This window comes from Anastrepha obliqua, chromosome 1, assembly GCF_027943255.1.
Source record: "Anastrepha obliqua isolate idAnaObli1 chromosome 1, idAnaObli1_1.0, whole genome shotgun sequence".
NCBI lineage: Eukaryota > Metazoa > Arthropoda > Insecta > Diptera > Tephritidae > Anastrepha > Anastrepha obliqua.
The window spans coordinates 179,738,314-179,758,219 of NC_072892.1; positions in this window are offsets into that span (position 1 = coordinate 179,738,314).

The window sequence follows — 19,906 nt, forward strand, 5'->3', positions numbered from 1 at the left end:
AAAATTTAAACGACTGAAATGTAAAGCAAATTTAAGAGACTATGAAAATTATTAACTAAAAATATCAAATAAATATTAAAAAAAAGATAAAACTGAAACCCAAATCAAGGCAAATAGGCAAAAGCGCGCACCCATTTCAGGATCGGCACATACAATTTTTTAAATGTGCAGACAGTGCACATGCACGCACACACTCACATATACATGCATACATTCATACAAATCAAATACTATATTATATGTAAAAATACGACCGTGTGTGGGGAAAAGGTGGTTAATGCACAACATCTGGCTTTCGAGAAAAACGAGTCTCTAAATTTCTCATCAAAGGAGAAGCTGCTAATAGTCATTTTGTCTTTAAGCAACAAAAATTTTCATACAAAAACTCATGCGTAATTTTTTTTTATTTGTACAAACAATGTTTTTTACTTGCGACTTATTGCACTCCATTTTTAGGGTCTTTAAAAACTCGACTGGGTCGTTAAGCAATTTTTCCCACACAAAGTCACAGAGCGAGTTACATATCGAAGAGCGAAAGTGTTTGCGCAGTGCAGAGTGTCACTTTTCATCGTACCTTAGCTGCAGTTAAACGACGCACTTAAGTACCCGAATGCCCATTCATTGGCGCATTGCCCAAGCGCATAAGCTCTCTTTCATAACGGAGTTAACTCGAATTTGTTGGTCTAACAGAAAATGTTATGTCGTTGTTCAGATGGCAACGAGGCAACAAGAGCGAAGACTATGCATTCCCATGGCATGCGGTTCTACGTTACCCGAATGACTCGGATTGTTCCCGATCAAGGGCTGCCGCCCCAGTAAACCAGCCCTGTCTAGTGTACCGTATCCCACCCTAGCGAAGACTACTTTGGTTTTTTTCGTATATCCTCAACGCCATCTCAGTTTTTTCGTAAACAAACCATGTTCAGGACCCCGGTTACGTCAGCCTATCAGCTAATGCTATCGAATTCGCTGGCCACACCTCTAAAAATCTTTCCACCAAGAATCAGCTGATTATTTGAAATTCACTGCGAGTCGATTAAGGGTTTGATTTTGGCCACACCTTTATACAACTTTTCACCATGCTTTAGTTGCACCTTCATGCGTTTCTGAAGCCTAACAGAATTCTTAGCTGCAGCTAAGTTTACGCTGGAAATAAGTTTCTACACAAATATATCAATTGTTGTTTTTATTTTTTCGCTTTCAAAGCAGAAATTGGTAAAATTTAATCAATTAGAATTGAACAAAAAAACTGAAATTAGAACTGGAATTATTAACGAATTAGTGGACATATCAAAATTAAAAATTTCAAAACAAAAAAAAAACGAAAATATTGTACATGAATTTATGCCACACACACACATACATACATGTATACACAATGCAATTGTAGTTGGAAAAGTATCAAGGCACCTACATACATGCATAGATATTGCAAATAAAAATTATTATACATATAAGCATAATTTTCTCCTGTGAGAGCAAAACTATTTGAGTGTAAGCGTAATATTGCAAGTTAAAAGAGAAGCAAAAGAGAGTTTGAGTAGCCCGTTTCGATGGCTAAGATTTGTTAAACTTCATGTTAATGTCAGTTGAACGGTCAAGATCCAACAAAATTATTGCGAGCCACGTTTAAGCGCATAAAAAATGTAGGCAAACTGGCTTGAATTTTAATTAAAAAAACATCATTATATACGTACATACATACATATAATATACATAGTATATATTTAAATATAAAATTATTAAGTGAAATTATTTTTAAAAATGATGAACAAAAATTATATGAAACTGTGTGCAATTAAGAGCAAGCAAATGCATTTATCATCAATTTGCGCCTGCGAATAGGCAACACAACTGCGCCTTACTGAGTGAACACAGTTCTAGCTGCGGTTGCGATTCATTAAAGCTTCAACAATAAATACACAAACTATCGCATTTCTGATTGCAGGGCTATTTGAATATAAATCGAAAAACAATAATTTTGAAGACTTACAGTTTTTTGTTTTTGTAAAAACAACAAGTCAGTGAATAATATTAACATATACAGAGGATAGAAGCGAATTCAGTCAGTCAGCCAGTTAGTTGGGTGATCTTTGAAGTAACTATTTTAAAAGACACTGCACAAAAATATTTTTATGTTGGCCGCCAACATTGGCAAAAAGCGTAGTAGTTATTTGGCGCTTCGAATATTTTTTTTTTAATTTTCGGTTATTTTTTTATTTTTTGTTTAACTTCATTTTATTCAAATTTGTTACAAACAACAAACAAAACAAAAACGATCTTAAATGTGCACGCAACGCACGAAATTTTCCGCAATTTCTCCTGTACCTATGCAATGAAATTATCGTAAAATAAAAAATATATTGTAGAAAACCAATAAACACCTTGCAAATCTTATTAAAAAAATAAATATACGAAAATACGGAAAATTAGCGCAGTAACCTAACAAAAGAATTGCGAAACAAAGTCATATTAATTAAAATGTAACAGATATAGAGTTAAGTGTTGAAACGAAAGAAAAGAAGAAAAAGTTGCTAGAAAAACCATCGAAAGAAAAGAAGAAGAAGGTGCTAGAAAATCTTCGAAGAATTACTATACATTGAAAAAATTAGCATACCAAGCAAAGAGCCTCAAGCGAGCGGAAAGAATAGAACCAATATCAATTATTTTAGGCAAATCAAATGCACATCAAATGTATACACATACATACATGGGCGTATGCATGTATGTATGAACATATTTAAGTTAATTTGAGACATTGGCCGGTGTATGGGAGGAAAAAAACGAGCAACTTTAGGTCAATTAAGGCAGAGAGGAATATAAATGAAATCATACTGAGATGCGGCAAAAAAAAACTTTATTCGGAAGTAGAATTTTTTAAAGCTTAGTAAACCCAGCACTGCTAATTATGAGCAAAAAAACATATAAAAAAACCCATAACAACTATAAAAGGCAAAAAGTGCAACTAAATGTATAAAAGTGAGAGCAAACAGCAGTTCGAACAGTCGCCGATTAAAGAAATGATACTTCAATCCATATGTTGCAAAATAATTCCAAGTACCGAATTTCATAAGCTGGAACAATTTTTAAAATATTCTGCTAGCTTATTTAAATATATCTAAATCGAGCCTATGTTAATCAAAGATGATAGACCAATTTGCTATGGTGAAAAACAAAATTGTGCGAGCAAGCTCCGGCTGCCACGTCACAGGGCCCTCGACAGCCGATTTCTGCCAAGGATGATCGATTTACAAAGTTTGTCCATTAGGTAGGTAGGTAGGTAAGATAGCAAGAGTACCCCAGGCACACTTCAAGTAGCACTTACGTGCCGTTTTAATACTATAATGTGGACCACTACCTGTGCAAAGAAAAATTTTGGGCAGAGAAAACCGTCTACAGCCATCCAGTGCTGTTGATGCAGTGGGTGAGAGAAAAGCGATCTAGGCTGGAGAATTTCTTCAAGTAATAGGGGTTGTACGGAATTCTAAGCATCTCCACATGAGCACCGATCACCCAGTGGCCAGTGAACACCGCAATAAGTTTGGAAATTTAATAGCGGGAGATCCCTAGATCTTTAAATGTCCTGCTTCTGTCGTACTGATGTCATAGTGTTTTCGAAATAGCACACGATGAGACAGACCTCCAGCTGTCTTGCGCTTTTTTTAGAAAGAAATTGTGTAGTTTCTCTATAACAACGATCAAGAGGACACCGACGTCTGAGAGGGGGACAGCTGAAACCGGTTCTGTCGACCCCTTCCTGGCAAGCTCGTCGGCAATTTAATTTCCCTCTATATTACTGTGTCCAGCAACCCAGATAAGGGAACGGTTTTCTGCACGTTCGAGACGGTTGAGTTCCTTCTTACAGGAGTTCACCAGAAGAGAACTGCCATACGGTGACGACAGGGCCTTGATCGCAGCTTGACTATCAGAAAAATATTAATGTCTCCCTCCCAATAGCGATCCCAAAGCATTTTGCATGCTTGCAGGATCGCGAAGACCTCTGCTTGAAAAACGCTACTCGCTTCCGGCAGTTTAAAGGAGACCGAAATTTGCCCTTTAACTGTGGGTGGTGAAAAAGAAAATTGTGCTGGCAACTAAGTCACCGGGTAGACAAGTTCTGCCCGCTCATTTCACAAACTCATCCAATCAGTCGTTGTTCAGACGGCAATGAAGCAATATCAGCGAAGATTGTGTTAATTTTTTTTCGTATATAACCAAGGCAATCTCAGTTTTTTCGTAAAATTCGCTGAGAGCCGGTTCATGCTCTGATCAGAATGTAAACTTTCTATTCACTTTTGCATCTCGCTAAAGAAATAGAGTTCCATGCTTCTTGCACTCCTTGCCATAGTTCATTGGCATTTTTAAATTTTGTTTTGCACAACCTTAACCTAAATGTCATTCTACAGATATTCAATGTGGTTTAAGTCAGCGCTTTGTGCCTGCCAATCCACAACTGCAATCTTTTCTTTGGAAGGCCAATGTTTCACAAATGATGTCGTTGTATTGCATTAACAACCAGTTTAGTGGCATGGACTCGAAGGAATATGGCTCGATCGCATATTTGAGAAGATCAAGACAAGCAAACTTATCCATATTGCCATTTATTCTCACTATTAGTCCAACTCTACTTCAAGAAAATGCTATCCAAACATTCAAGTTATCTCCACCATGCTTGACAGTCTTTGTTGTATACCGGGGATGGAACTCTTGGTTTTTTTACGATGAACACAATTCTTTCCATCAACACCAATCTTATTAATTTTTGTCTGGTTCGTAAAAAGCAGTCTTTTCCAGAGTTTTACGTCTTTGCTTCTATGACCATTTGCGAAAGACAAACGTGCTTTGCTATTTCTTCTAGACAGCAACGATTTTTTTCTGCTGGCACGCTCATACACGTCATTTTCATTAAGGCGTCTTTGCACAAGTTTGCTTGATAATTTAGGCTATATTCCTCATATATTTCCAGCGCAATGGCACGAGAGGACTCAGAGAGTCACGCTTACATTCCGATGGCCTTGTCCTCCTGTAGTGTAGTCTTTCGATCTGGGCACGGAAATGATTGCATGTCCAAATCAAATGCTTCTTATTCACATTGACCATAACAGTATTAATTGCCACCTTCAGAGAAGAAATGGTGTCATGAGGATGCTATTTGGTTAAGGTCTGGAGAGGAGACATCTGGGCGTATACTTTATTCTATCTTGAGCAAATCTCCACTAAGGAAAAATACTATTTTCGCGTATTATTTTTGGTTTTTGTTTGTCAACAAATTGTTTGCCGAATATTGCCACACCTCCTTGTAATGGGTATTCTGGCGCACTGGTAACGCTGTCAACCGCTTGAAGTACACCACATGGTGAAAACACTTATCACTGGTTTTTTCAGAGAAATTTAGGAGAATTTAAAACCCCTGCAGAATTGAGCATTTAAACTTAGTTTAACTGGAGAGCAGAGATTAACTTGCACTGAAAAACTGGCCCTTATTCACGTATCCATAGCTACTACAGGTCGAAATGTGGATGTTGTATACTTTTGGGGGCACTTTTTGCTAAAAATTTATGGAAGCTTGCAGATCTCTTTGTTTAAAACTAATTTTTTGTAGTGAAGCCATCTTCTTGAGTTTCGCTAAAAATTTACAATACTAAAGGAAATTGTTGCTACAAATACGATTATGTTCGTTATAAGCACGTGGTTACCACTAATACGGAAGAAAAAAAATTAAAACAAAAACAAAGCTGTCAGAATTTTAGTTGTCATTAGCAAAAATAAAAACCGATGCGGATGAGATCACTAAAAGCGAGGTCGCTTTGTGCTCGATAAATAAGAAGTTAGCAATGACATGAAAAATAATAAATCACGGGCCAAATATTTGCGATAGTTATGTACGCTGTTTTACAGTTATGGCAGGATCCGAAAAGTTATTCGATTTGGCATCAGCCAACTCAGGAGCCTAAAGCGGGAAAAAAGCTACGAACGGATGTCAATTTCATTTCATTAAGAATGTCAAGTTTTTCAAAGTTCTCATATTGACGAATTCTAAGTGGAACATCATCTGATGGAAGAGTAGTGGACAGTAGGAGACAGAGAATGAAGGATAACCTTAGAAAAGAAAACACGAATAGATTATGTCAGTGCCAGAGCACAGGAATCTCAAAACTTTGGGGTCCTTGTCAGAAGGCCGTTGCATCGAAGCACGCCCCCACTTCAGAGCTTTGTTTTGGGTTTTTACTTAGTGAAATAAATAGAGTTACAGGGGTAATATGGCATACAATTTTAATTTGTACCCTGCTGAGCATTGTCTCTATTAAGCTGCACGCCACTGTAAATAATTTAGCATTAACTTGGTAACGTCACAAATGTAAAAGTTTAAAAATTCAGTTCCAGGCAACGACTTCAAATAATGTACGATTCACGATTATTATTAGAGAAAAATTAATCAGCCTTATTTATAAAAAAAGAAACTATTAAAATTGAAAAAAAAAATGTAATTAAAACTAAAAAAAAAATTATTAAAATTGAAAAAACAAAATTAATTAAAACTGAAAAAAAATTTAATTAAAACTGAAAAAAAATTTAATAAAACTGAAAAAACAAAAATGAATAAACTAATACGACACGGCAATTTAAGCGCGTGCGTAAATTTAAGCAGCTGAAAAAATGCAATATTCTTATTTTTAAAAAGTACAAATATTAAACTTTAAATACTATTTTTAATTTAAAATTGTGCAAAATATAAAAAAAAAATTTAATAATTTAACTTAGTTCCATTACTTTTTTTAAACAATTAAATGATTAGTGCTTATTCAATTTTAATCACTTCCATTGTTTAAAAAATATATAAAAAATATATAAAATATATCTTATAAAAAAATTAAAACATTACGAATTATACACACACAAGCAAATATAGCAATTTAGTGAGACGTAAACAGTTGGCGGTGCTACAAACAAGTAATTTATTATTACTTTTTAGCCTAAAAATGTTTATGTTCAAATGTGGATAAGTTGGGTTAAAATTAGTTGCAAGAAAAGCCGACATCTGCAAAGAAAATAATTTGAATAATAAAAAAATCTGTATATGCACACATTAAAAGTACATATATATACATATGTACATACATACATACATTAAAAATATATTGAAAATTCTATACATATTTTTTTTAGTTATTTCACACCTATTTTAGTAAATTTAATTATATGCCTCAGTTAAAAATAAAATTAAGATAAGCAAATATGTACACCTAATTACATAAATTACATATATACAAGCATACAAGCGCATAAGCACTACAAATACAACTGTATATATGATTTTAATGTATGTAGAAAAGAGAAAAAACTGTTGAAATATATTTGTTGAGAGTTAAACTTGAAGGAATTACAAAGACAAAAAGACAGAAGAGGAAAACTATTGAGTGAACGAACGGTGAATACAAAGAGGTAATCAAAAGGTAAAAAATACATAAAGAAATACAGGAAATGAAAATGGGTGCACTAACTGTATCATATAATGTCATAATTGTAATGTCAAATAATATCATATAAATACTACATGTACTATTACACATATACCCATATAATCCTCACATACGCATGCATGCAAATACTTATTATTGATTATTGCATATTTACAACACACACGCATATACGCATATACGCAAATGCACACACATAGCATATACATACGACATATGCATAAACACATACATACATGCAAACACAAACACATGCATATGTAAAAGCATATTACAGCTATTCAAAAGCAACTTACTTATACATATATAAAATGATCGATATATCGTACATAGTATGAATATGAAACATCAGAATGATTATTGTAAATTGGAATTAAAAATGTTATCAATAAAAATGATAGTTGGAATTTAAGTGGTGTAGTGTTTTAATTTGGCATGGAATTACGGTAAGTATCTGCTTCAGTGGAATCTCGGCATTCTTACATTTTGCGCCTAAGTGCAGGCAACAGCTGCTAAGTCTCACCTTCAAACAGAGAGTAATTCAATTTCCCCTAATCAACCAACAAAAACTTGAAAGGAGTCAGTTATGCGCTCCTGTGTTACAGTACACATACAAGACATTGCTGAAGGTATACAATAATTGAAAAACACGTTAGTGTAGTTTCTTTGGAATTCATATTTATTTATATAATAATTTTATAAAAATTAAATTATTTCACTTACTTTAAAGCAAGAAAATTAACAAAGCAACAAAAAAAGCAGTATGACAAAATTCTGCATACAGTGAATTAGCTTAAGGGGTTAGGGGTAGTCAAAGGCCCGAAAAAATTATGATTTGCAATATTTTTTTTTTTTTACTACTCAATTGCTTTATTTTACAAAAATTAAAAATATAGCATTCATACATCATGTTTCGACTTGACTTTGAGCTCTTTTCTCCAGAAGTCATGATGATCATCACAAGTCCTTGGAGATTCATCTAAAATTAATCGGACTAGAGAAATTAGTTTTATTAAGGGGACAGATACCTGTAAACGGCCATATTTTCCCTGATTTTCATTAAACTTATTTAAAATGAAGAAGTTAATATATTTTTTCAAAATTGGTATACTGTTTATTTGTACATTAAAATAATATATTATATATACAGGGTGGGCCATGTAAAATTTGCTTTTTGAATCGGCTATAAAAAAAACTAATCAATATTTTTACAAACTTTTTTCTTATTTTGAAGATTGAACACTGCCACGACTGGTTTTACAGTAGGCCATTCGATCACCCCAATTTTTAAACACATTTTCGATTGTTTGGCTCCAATTTCATGAATGGCAACTTCGATTTCGTGTTTTAAAGCATCAATCGTCTCTGGATGGTTCGCATAGCATTTGTCCTTAACGGCTCCCCACAAAAAATAGTCCAACGGGCTTAAATCACAGCTCTGAGGCGGCCAATTGATATCGGAATTCAAAAACGGTAGCCAAAAGTTCGAGTGTAACTTTAGCAGTGTGACAAATTGCACCGTCCTGTTGAAACCAAATGTTGTCCATGTCACCTTCTTCAATTTCAAACAACTCGTTGAGCATGTCACGGTAAGGCTCGCCATTTACTGTAATCGCGGCTTCTCGCTCATTTTCGAAAAAAAGGCCCGATGATGCCGCCAGACCAAAAACCGCACCAAACAGTGACTCGTTTGCTTCTCTACAGTAACGTGTGGATTTTCTGAGCCCCAAATCCGACGATTTTGCTTATTGACGTAGCCACCGATGTGAAAATCAGAAAACAGGAAGAAGACTCACCACTTTGGAAATAGGTTTTCAATATTTCCTTATTTTGTTCAAGCGTATAGCGTCCAATTTCGTAAATGGCGAACCTTTAAGTAAATTATGAACACATTTAACATGTCATTTGTGTTACCATTCTCAAAAAATAGGTGGTTCAAAAAGCAAACGATATATGGCCCACCCTGTAAATGGCGGATGTACACTCAATTCAAATGGCGGACAAACACTCAAGGGAAGGTCGCAGCGGGGCTTCTCAATCGCCGGGCATTATAAATGCTTATTGTAAATGCAGATCGGTGGAATCTGTCTGCCAAGTTAAAGATCTCTTTCTCAGAAAGAGCTCGCAGTGGACGCCTTTCTCGACATTGAGGGGACTTTCCGGATCAGCCTCCCTGAGTCGATAGCTAGGTCCTTGGGTAAACTGGGGGATAGAAACGACCTTATCAGGTTTATCTAAAGGATAATTAGCTGCAGAATGATTGTGGCAGAGTTTGATTGTGGCGGTGTCTCTTTCTGCCCGCAGTTGAAAGGGGCACTCCGCAAGTTGATGTTTTCTTTCCATTACTCTAAGTTGTCGTTGTTAATGGCTTGCTGGAGTAGTTGGATAGGATAATGTTCGAAGGAAGTTTTTGGACAATCTGCACGATTTAACTTAGATGCCAAATGGGCCGCGAGCTCATCCTACTTACGAGGAGATAGAAAAAAATAACACAGCTCAAATCTCTTCCATGTTCTAGGTATATCAGCGTATTCTTTTTGTGAGAAAGCTCATGTGAGGAGAGGATAAGGAAGGCAACAGTTGCCTTGTACGGATGCTAGCGACTAGAGTTACATTCTCCATCTAGAGCATAGTTGCATGGAATCCTTGTCTGGTGGAACTCGCTCGAGGGTACGTCGTTGATTGAAAAGTTGGAGAGAGCTCGAAGATCTAGCCTCATTGAAATTAGTGGAGCAATCCGGTATCCTACTCTAGCGCTTAATGCATTGATAAATGTGGTATCCGAGGACAACACAGGTAAAACTGCTGTGGCCCGTGTCCAAATCAGACTCAGGTGCTCGGACTACAAGTTAGATTTAACCTACGGACACTTTTGCATGCTCAGAAACTTTGAGTTCATCCACATGGTTAATTTTTATTGTACACACACTCGTTGGCTCTGAGTGGCACATTTTCAATAAATATTTCCAAATTAAGAGTGAACGGGGTGTGGCATTTGGAGGCAGGACTTGGCAATAGCGTCGGCGTCAGTGACCTGAATACAAAAAAACCAAAACTTTTTTTTTATATTAATGTCATGATTTCTATATGAATTAAACAAAAATAGGAAAAAAAAATCGCGGAATAAAATGCTTAAAAAAATGAATTTTGGGGCGAATTTTCCTCCTATTTTTGCTTCGAAAAAAAATTTTTTTTGAAGATTTTCGAATTGTAAATTCACTTAGAAAGTAATACCATAAAAAAGATGTGTGCAAAGTTTCTGGGAGATCGGTCAATAACTTTTCGAGTTATCGTGTACGCCAATTCGAAAAATATAGTTTTGAGAAAAACGCATCTAAAGTTTGAATACCTAACCATATACCTCTCCCAGCGCTCGAACGCAAAGAATAGAGTCGCCACGGTTGACGATCTATAATATAAGAAATTCTTAAATTTACGTTCTAAAAATTTTGTGACATATTCTTAAAGTATTATATTAACATTTTATGAAAAAGAAAAAAAAATCGAAATTTTACAGGTATCTGTCCCCCTAATAGATAATCTTGTAGCTGATCGAAACTTTTTTTTAAAATTAACAATATGGCGGCCTTAGAAAATGTTTTTCAGATTTTCGCGAAAAAAACCGACAATCAATTGTTTAAAAAAAATCGAAATTTAAAAAAAAAAAATTCTTCGATCAGGCACGAGTTTTTTATGCAGCATCCATTTTTTGAGCATACGAATGCTCCGGAGCGCCCGAGCGCCCTTTGTTCATTGTTGAATAACTCGAAAAGTATTTGTCGGATTCACTTCAAATTTTCACACAAAATTTTTAAGATATTATACTTTAAGAAAATGCAAAAAAAACCTGTTTTTTTGAAAATTCTGACTACCGCTAACCCCTTAAAGGAACAAATTTATTAATTTTAAAACTAACTTTTTTGAATACTTTTAGTATTTAGTAGGTCCACCATTGTTTTCAGTCACTGTTTGAAGGCGTCGTGGCATTGATCCAACTACTAGAGTAAGCTCTTCCCGCGTTATTTGGTTCCTTGCCTTCATCAACTCCTTTTTTGTTTAGCGAGTTTGCGTCAGTTACTATACTTCGTCGAATTTGTATCTCTTAAAGCTCCCAAACATGCTCTATCGGATTTAAATCTAGGCTGTGCGACGGTGTCTTTAGATGTCTGGCTGAGTAATATGAAAGCCATTCTTTGACACTTAGTGCAGTGTGCTTAGGTTCATTGTCTTGTTGGAAAACCTAACTTTGCTCAAACATTCTATTGATGGCTTCAAATGTTGTTTCAATATGTTTTTATATTTACGTCAGTCCATAATACCTTCAATAAGGGTCATCTTGCCAACGTCAGATGCAGCTATAGCTCCCCACATCATTACGCCATCACCGCCGTGCCTGGCAGTTGGTATCAAATTTTTCATTTCCATATACGCATTTTCAAATATACTATATTGAATTTTGATTCATCAGTAGCCCAGAAATCCATTCCCTTATCGATATGAGTCCGTGCAAACTCAAGCCGAAGGCGACGGTTTTTTCTGAAATCAGTGGCTTATTTCGTGGTGTCCTGCTGAAATATCCGCTATTATTGAGATATCTTTTAATAGGTCTTGGATGAACACTTTGTTTAGATGTCTCAACGATAGGTTTGACTAATTTCGGAGCACTAAGTCTTGGTTTTTGGTCGACTTCGCTTAAAATGGAGCTTACATCTCTTCTGGGCAGCTTCTTCTGGCGACCGGTTCTCTTTTTATTTTCATACGAATTAGTCTCTTCGTAGTTTTTAACAGTCGTAAATTCGCTATTTTTACCATTTTGCCGTAAGATTTCTATTCTGTTTTGTGCTTAACCACCAATTTTCTTGAATCCGAAGGTATTTCTTTTTTCGAACTCAATACAAGAACAGCGACAAACCATGAAACAAACAATCACGTAATAGCAACCACGGTACTTTACAACAACTCTTTCAATGCTTGCTTTGCTTGAGTGAACCAAATCAGACTGATGTATTATATGTAGACATTTGTCATACCGCTTTTTTTGTTGTTTTGTTAATTTTTTGTTATAAAGCAAGTGAAAAATTTAATTTGTATAAATTTATGAATAAATATGAATTCTGATCATATTTCATCAACTGTTATTGTATACTTTCTGATAATAAGGAAATACGAAAATATGCTGCTGTTTGTAGGATTTAGTCCTTCACTGTATTCAAACTTAGACTGCAAAGACATTTCATTCACATGGAAAATTCGTATGGTGATGTAGTCGTTCAGGGAGCTTAATTAATTGAAATGCCGTAAGTAAAAGCTTTTGAAAACTTAAATAATTATAAAGGGTTTCCCAATAAGAGGTGTTATTTTGATATTCAAAGAAATATGCTATTTTTCAATATAAATGATCAGATATTTATTTCATTATAAAGAGGAAGCTATGCCGTTAATAGTGGAAAATAACATCAGGCAAATGACCACCACAACCACGCTTATAGGACAATATCCTTTTCATGAAATTTTCCACAACCGAATTGCAAAGTGGCTGCCTGTCCTCGATAGCGTCACGAATTCCATCTTTGAAGTCTTGAATCGACTCTGGGCTGTTGGCGTAGACCTTCTCTTTCACGTGGCCCCAAAGAAAAAAGTCACAAGGTGTTAAATCACAAGATCTCGATGGCCAATTGTGATCACCTCTTTGAGAGATAACACGGCCCAAAAACTTTTCCCGTAAAAGATCAATGGTTTCCTTGCGCCGTCTTATTGAAAGTAAACGCTGTCCAGATCAATAATAATCCAATTCCGGACATAAAAAATTGTTGATCATCTCCCGAAATAGCACCTGTTATTCAAAATAGCACCTCTTATTGGAAAACCCTTTACTTGATTGGAATTTCTTACGCCACTTACCAGACTCTTGTTATACATATAAAGACGCTCATCTCTAAGCTCCAAAGTCGAATAACGTCACAGCATAGTTAACCTGCTGAACAAACGCAAGCAAGATCAGCGCCGTTGGTCTTCCAGTTAAATTTTACCACGTAAAAGTTTGCCCAGTTTACTTTAAATATTTATTGTATCCTTTTCCGTCTAAGTTACAATAATAAAATGAAGTCTATGATACTTATGAAAAACAAATACAAAACCTCAAACCACCTAATAATTGGCCCTTATATTTCGATCATCATAAGATTCTTGACTGCGTTTTAGCTCGGTACATAATATGCCAACATCAACACGCGTACGATCGGGTGGTTTGGTGCTTGGTGACCTTTGTGGTCAGGCGGCCTAATTAGGTCATATTTTTTTCGAAAGTCCAGCTGGAAATGAGGTTAGGGTGAATTGGGGTGAATTTGGAATTTATTGATGGTGTGGATGTCACCGTTAGCTTTCCGTGAAACAATGTCAACGCACCGTTTTTGATGGCCAAAATTTGTCATATTGTTCCTAAAATAGATTAAATGTTATTGAGTAAATATATAAACAGGTGTTTTTCATTAAACATTCCACTATAAACTTTTACTAAATTGGATAACTTAGTGAACAAATAAAAATTAAGTGGGGTAAACCAGCTGCAATTAAAAAAATTAGTTTATGCACTATGGAGCAAAACAAAATTCTTCACTATAGAAATTAATACTAAACCTCTTATTAACATAAGCGAAAATGCGCTTTTTATACCCTGGAAACTACTTCTTTGTTTGCCGTGGCATTTTAGATTTTTTTTTACTTTTTCAGCGGACTTCACACCCTTATACTTAAAAATCAAGTAAAGCATAAAACTAACATTTCTGATACATGAGCCCTTGATTTTGAAAGTGGTGTAAGTCAAAAATTTTAAAAATTTAATTTATCAGCTATTTCATATAAAATCTTAATAAAATAACATGATATGAAGAGATTAAAAGTATTCCATGAAAATTAACTCGATAAAATGTGTTTATTTTTTGGTTGGTAAGCAAAATACGGTTACTGTTTTTTTTGATAGTGGTGGTATAAGTCAGTCTGTTCACAAAGTTTAGCATATGCAATATGAAACAAAAAATTCTAAGCATGTGAGTGGTAAACTTTTCGAAGATAAAGATTGCCTTTAATCCAAAAAATTTATAAATGGAATCGGATATGAAGACAGGAAAGCTAATTTTGATTCTTTTTGGAAATTAGCCAGTTTCGAAAAACAGAATTTGTTTCTGTACGGTTTGGTTCGAAAAAACTAATAAAACAAAGACGACCCAGAAATTACGAAGGATATATGAGAAAATGTAGTTTTAAGTTTCATCTAAATGTACGGAATTCAGAAAGCACTTTCTTATCCAAAACATTCTGTTTCGGTAGCTTATTAAAAGCCCAGCATGTATGTATACAATTTAGGGTTTCATAATTTCCACAATGAAAATGCTAAAATGTATGCATGGGATGAAACAATCACATCAAGCCGATCACAGGAAGTTGCGTCCTGCATCTTAAAGCACATTCGGGACATTACCACTCAAAAGCATGTCAGTTATGCCTGCTTACAGTTTATGCCTGCTCAGGGCAAAATCGTAACATTAAAATAGCTTTAATTTGGTTAAAAATTGTTCAGCCATCTGATAGTAAAGTTGAAACAGTTGATCATACATTTATGGTATCCGGCCATTCTTTTTTGCCAAATGATCGGTTTGATAGAAACTAAAATTAAAAAATCTAATTATTTATACATTCATGAGCATTATTATAATTTATGTAAAAACATATGTAAAAAGAAAACCCCATTTTTGGTAGTACAAATGGCTCAGAAAGATTTCATTTCGACAAAACAACTAAAATAATCAACGAACAATAGAAAGAAAAACACCAATGGGTAGTAATCATAATAAATACTTGTTTGTTGGTACTACTTTGCTGTCGAAAAATCATATTCCATAGTACAAAAATATTTTTTAATCCTTTAAAATGCAAAACTCTAAATATCTCGAAACAAGGAAAATATGACTTGTACCACTTTCAAAATCAAGGACTCATATTCCAAAATTAAACGTTAAAAGCTTTCATTTAAGTAGACAAAATTCCAATAAGTTATGGAAAAGTTATCCCTAGATGATGTCTATGGAACAGCTAAAAAAAAGTATGCTGCCGCGATCTTGGTTCCTTGGCAAACACATTTGCTTTTTAGACTCTAAATAAGGAAATCCAGCAATCTTATATCTCCGAGATCGGAAATTTCAAATTGTTTCTGCAAACTCACATCTTCGGTATTGGATTTTGGCTATTTCGGTACGGAGAGTGTCCGCGTAACTTTTACTTGCACTACAACAGGCAATGAACCCAATCTTACAATCTACATAAACAATGGTGCTGAAATTCAAAATAGCTGATCTGAAAGGATACCCTTTATTTATGAGCAATACTGGATAGTAAATAAGCACTTTCGTATACCACATAAGCATTAGCACAAGTCAAGTAACAAAAGTCCTCTTAATCCAAAATTAAGTTCTGGCAATATAAGTTATTCACCTACAAAACGTGCTCTCTCACGAATCTATCAAGAACCCCAACAATTTCAATGGCGTGTGCTGTGTGAAGCTTTCTCTGTCGTACCTAGCACTGCACTTAAGGCATTGCTTTTGTGGAGAGGTCTTAAAGTCTCATGGCAGAGAGTACATGGCAGACCCCTGATCAATGTAATGCCATTCACACATTTTATCTTGATATGGATGACACTATGGAACTCACTTCGGCGCAATTTAATTATTTTTGCCAAAAAATATTTACGCAAATATAACCGCCCATTCAAAACACAAACAGAGAAATACTCCATAAAAACTCAGCTTAAAGGAAAACCCACTGATTACTCAACTACCACCGAATTAACTCACGAATGCTTGATAAAAAAAACAGTTTATGGTGTTAATACTAAATTTATTACAAATTGCTTTAGTGTGTGTGTGAGAAAATATCATGATTTTTAAAACGATAAAAACAAGAAAGCAAATTAGTCTTAATTAGTAAAAGCCGTTTAAGGCAGGCGATTACTTTTCGTTATTTTATATATGTATGTATCGGTCAATCCATAAGTTCGTGCGTTTTTTAAAGGTGGTTTTAAAATTAATAAAAAAGATGTTTAAAGTATTTATTAATCAATAATATATATTTCTTCATTATTTACAATGTCTTCCCAAATTTTTAATTCCCTGCTCAAACAATTTTTTGTCCTTGGAGACAAAATATCGCTTTTTATAGCTTCTTTTGAAAAGTAGTTCTTGTTACTCATATGGGATTGAAGTCCAAGGAAAAGGTGATAATCACAAGGTGCAATATCCGGAGGGTATGGTGGATGCGGCATTAGCTCCCAGCCGAGCTCGTTCAGCTTGCCTAATGTTTGCTTTGGAGTATGAGGTCTTGCGTTGTCGTGGTGATACAAAACTTTGCGTCTATTCACTAAAGACGGTCGATTTTTGTTAAGTGTCAATAATCAGCAGTTATCGTCTAGTTTGGTTCTCATTTTTCATCAGCAGTAACGATACGGTTCAAGACACTTTCATTTTCAAGCCGTTGCAGCAGCTGAGAACACACATTCAGTCTCTGCTGGAGGTTAGCGACGAAAGGTCTATGGGGAACACATTTTCCCAGCTTTGAAACCTCCACGTCGCAGTTACCACTTCGGAATTTGGAAAACCACTTTTGCGCAGTCCTTACACTCACGGTATCCTCTCCGTGAACAGTGTTTATTTCTGCAGCAGCACTTGTTGCGTTTTCACCACTTTTATAAAAAAAATACCAATTATGCCTCTTATACGCGTTCGAAGATTCCTTTTTTTTTTTTTGGACAACACGTGCTTCTATCCGCGATTAAAATCACTTGTTGAATACACAATATATCAAAGAAAATATAAATAGTTCCGTTATCATCCGCGAATAATTTTTTGTATGCAACACTTGTACAAAAGTGAAATTATGGGTAAAATACGCACGAACTTATGGACTGACCTGATAGTCGAATAAATGGTTGTCGCAGATGGTGGGTGCGATCACGTATTGTTATCACCCTTGCACATGAGTTCTGAATCCGCAGAAAAAAATGTTAAAGTTACCGTGGATGGTATAAGTTATTGTCAACGAGAATACATAGACTAAAATGACGGAATTAAAGGGAAGAGTAGGATGTGGCGATTTCGCTCGATCCTTTACAAAGAGCAGAACGAGCAACCTCAAATAAAGCTTCCTTAAATTCTTTCAAATTAAGAGATGAATTTGCGGCATATGTTGTATCCCATCCAGTTTGAAGAAGCACCAAACAAATTAGAAGTGGCTCTTTTCTTACAAGGCATTACCTATTTATGATATTAGATTAGAACAGATAAATAAAGAATCTAGACTTGATTCAACATAAATTATAATACAAATATATGTCAACACTTTTCTTTTTTTTCTAACGCATGCACCTCCTGCGAGACTACACACGTTGCCATCATTCTGAAGCCTAGTAAGGGCAAAGACTCTCGGTTCTCACCCACATGAGTCCCGAACCTCAGAGGTATTCATCCTCTTCTCAATTTTCTTTCAATATCCTTACTCTTACCTTCTCCTCTGTTTCTCCCCTGGCATGGAGTACCATGTCATACGACCGATGGCGTGACTCAACCTGGCTAGGAGCCCAGACGCTAACGGAGTATTTAGAATACCTGGCGACCTTCTGTTGTCACCAGCCTACTTGTACACATCAGCCTCTGTACGGGTGGATCTTCCCTTGCTCTTTTGAGGCCAAAAATGAATTTTCCTTTTAAAAACACTACAAGTGCAGAGTCCGGATCTCTTAAAAAACCGGAAGGAGGCAACCCTGGCCTTGACACTCTAGCTCGACTACTAATGTTCGTAGTCTTAACAGACTGGCTATCAGTTCAGAGACCGAGAGAAGCATTTTATTCCTCCTCTGTTTTGTCTGCGTCAAATTAATCGCCTGTGACAACGAAAGATTCGTTAAATTATACAAGTTGGCTGCAGAGAGAGTTGGTGGCGTTTATCCTGGCTCAAAGCTTGAGGCTGTGGATTTTGACAGCATTCCGTCTGAGCCAAGAATTCGCGCCTGTGTTCTCAGAAAGCCGGCCGTTGAAACATCCATCTTGTGGACACTGACGATCAGCAACCAGAACCTTCTGACGAATAATTGGAAGATAGAGAAGGTTGACGAACCATAAGCCGCTTTTAGGCAAGTGATGGTGATAATCAGCTCCAAATCCTCGGCGCCAATGAAGAAGGATGGAAAGGTAGTAAACTACGGCTTCACTAAGGTCAATCGATCGTTTATCGGAAAGATGTGACCGCCATCAAAGAGGGACCACCTACTGCAGATGCTGATAACGTTAAGGAGGCATCAGCAGATCCCATGCTAGAGAATTACTGTTCTCTGATTCAGAAAGCCTGTCACTTTGGCGGTGGCAAGTATTAAATACACTTACTAAAGCCCGTAGCAGCCCTATTAAACAGGCTAAAGCCACTAGTCTGGCAGACCAATTGGAGTGTAATAAAGATAGCCTCCGTATCTATAAAAGTGCTCTTAAAAGAGCAAAACTTAGTTCGTGGCGAAATTTTTGTGGTTCAGTGGGTGGGTGAACGGAAACTTCTAGGCTTAGGAAAGTAAGCTTCAACACTTATGTCCCCAAGGTTTTGTAAAAAGGCGGGACAGTTCATGGAACATGTCTAGTAGGAAATCTCTGGATCTTCTATTAGATACTCATTTTCCTGGTAGTTCAAGAATCCTTACTGGATCTGCCACCTCAGCGTTACATCATAACGAACTGTAAAAAATGAACATCATAATAAAGACGAAGACGACAACGTTTGTGAAAGCAAGATTCGATGGGCGGTTAATCGTATTCAAGCTTATAAATAACCTGACCTCGACGGTATCGCTTCAGTAGAGCTGCAGCGAATGCTTGATCCGACGATACCAGGCTCTTGGTCATTTTTAAAAGTTGCCTCCGGCTGTTATGTATGTATCCCTTATAAATGTTGAGAAACCAAGGTTTTCTCCTAAAGCAGGGAAAATTTAGACCAATCACCTTTTTATCGTGATTTATACAAAAACTCAGGAACGTTTGATCGATCTTCACTTCTCGGGAGCTCAACATGCTTACACTGAAGGTAGGTCAACCGATACTGTCCTGCACCCCGATACTACCCTGCTCTGGTTGTGAAGCGCGAGAGCTGGGAAATATATTTTGAAGGCACATCCTTGGAAGGGAACCATGCTAACGTCCGTAAAATCTGCCTTTAACATAGTTGAATGGAAAATTGAAAATAGATACGTATGTACCAAGGTGTATTGAGCGGGCATTGCGCATTTTGTTTTTGCGTTTGGTGTTTAGAATGCCGATATCTATAAACCACGACTAAAACTTCAGAATAATTTGAGCAAAATCTGACAATTTAGAGACCAAATAAGACAAATCAACTGA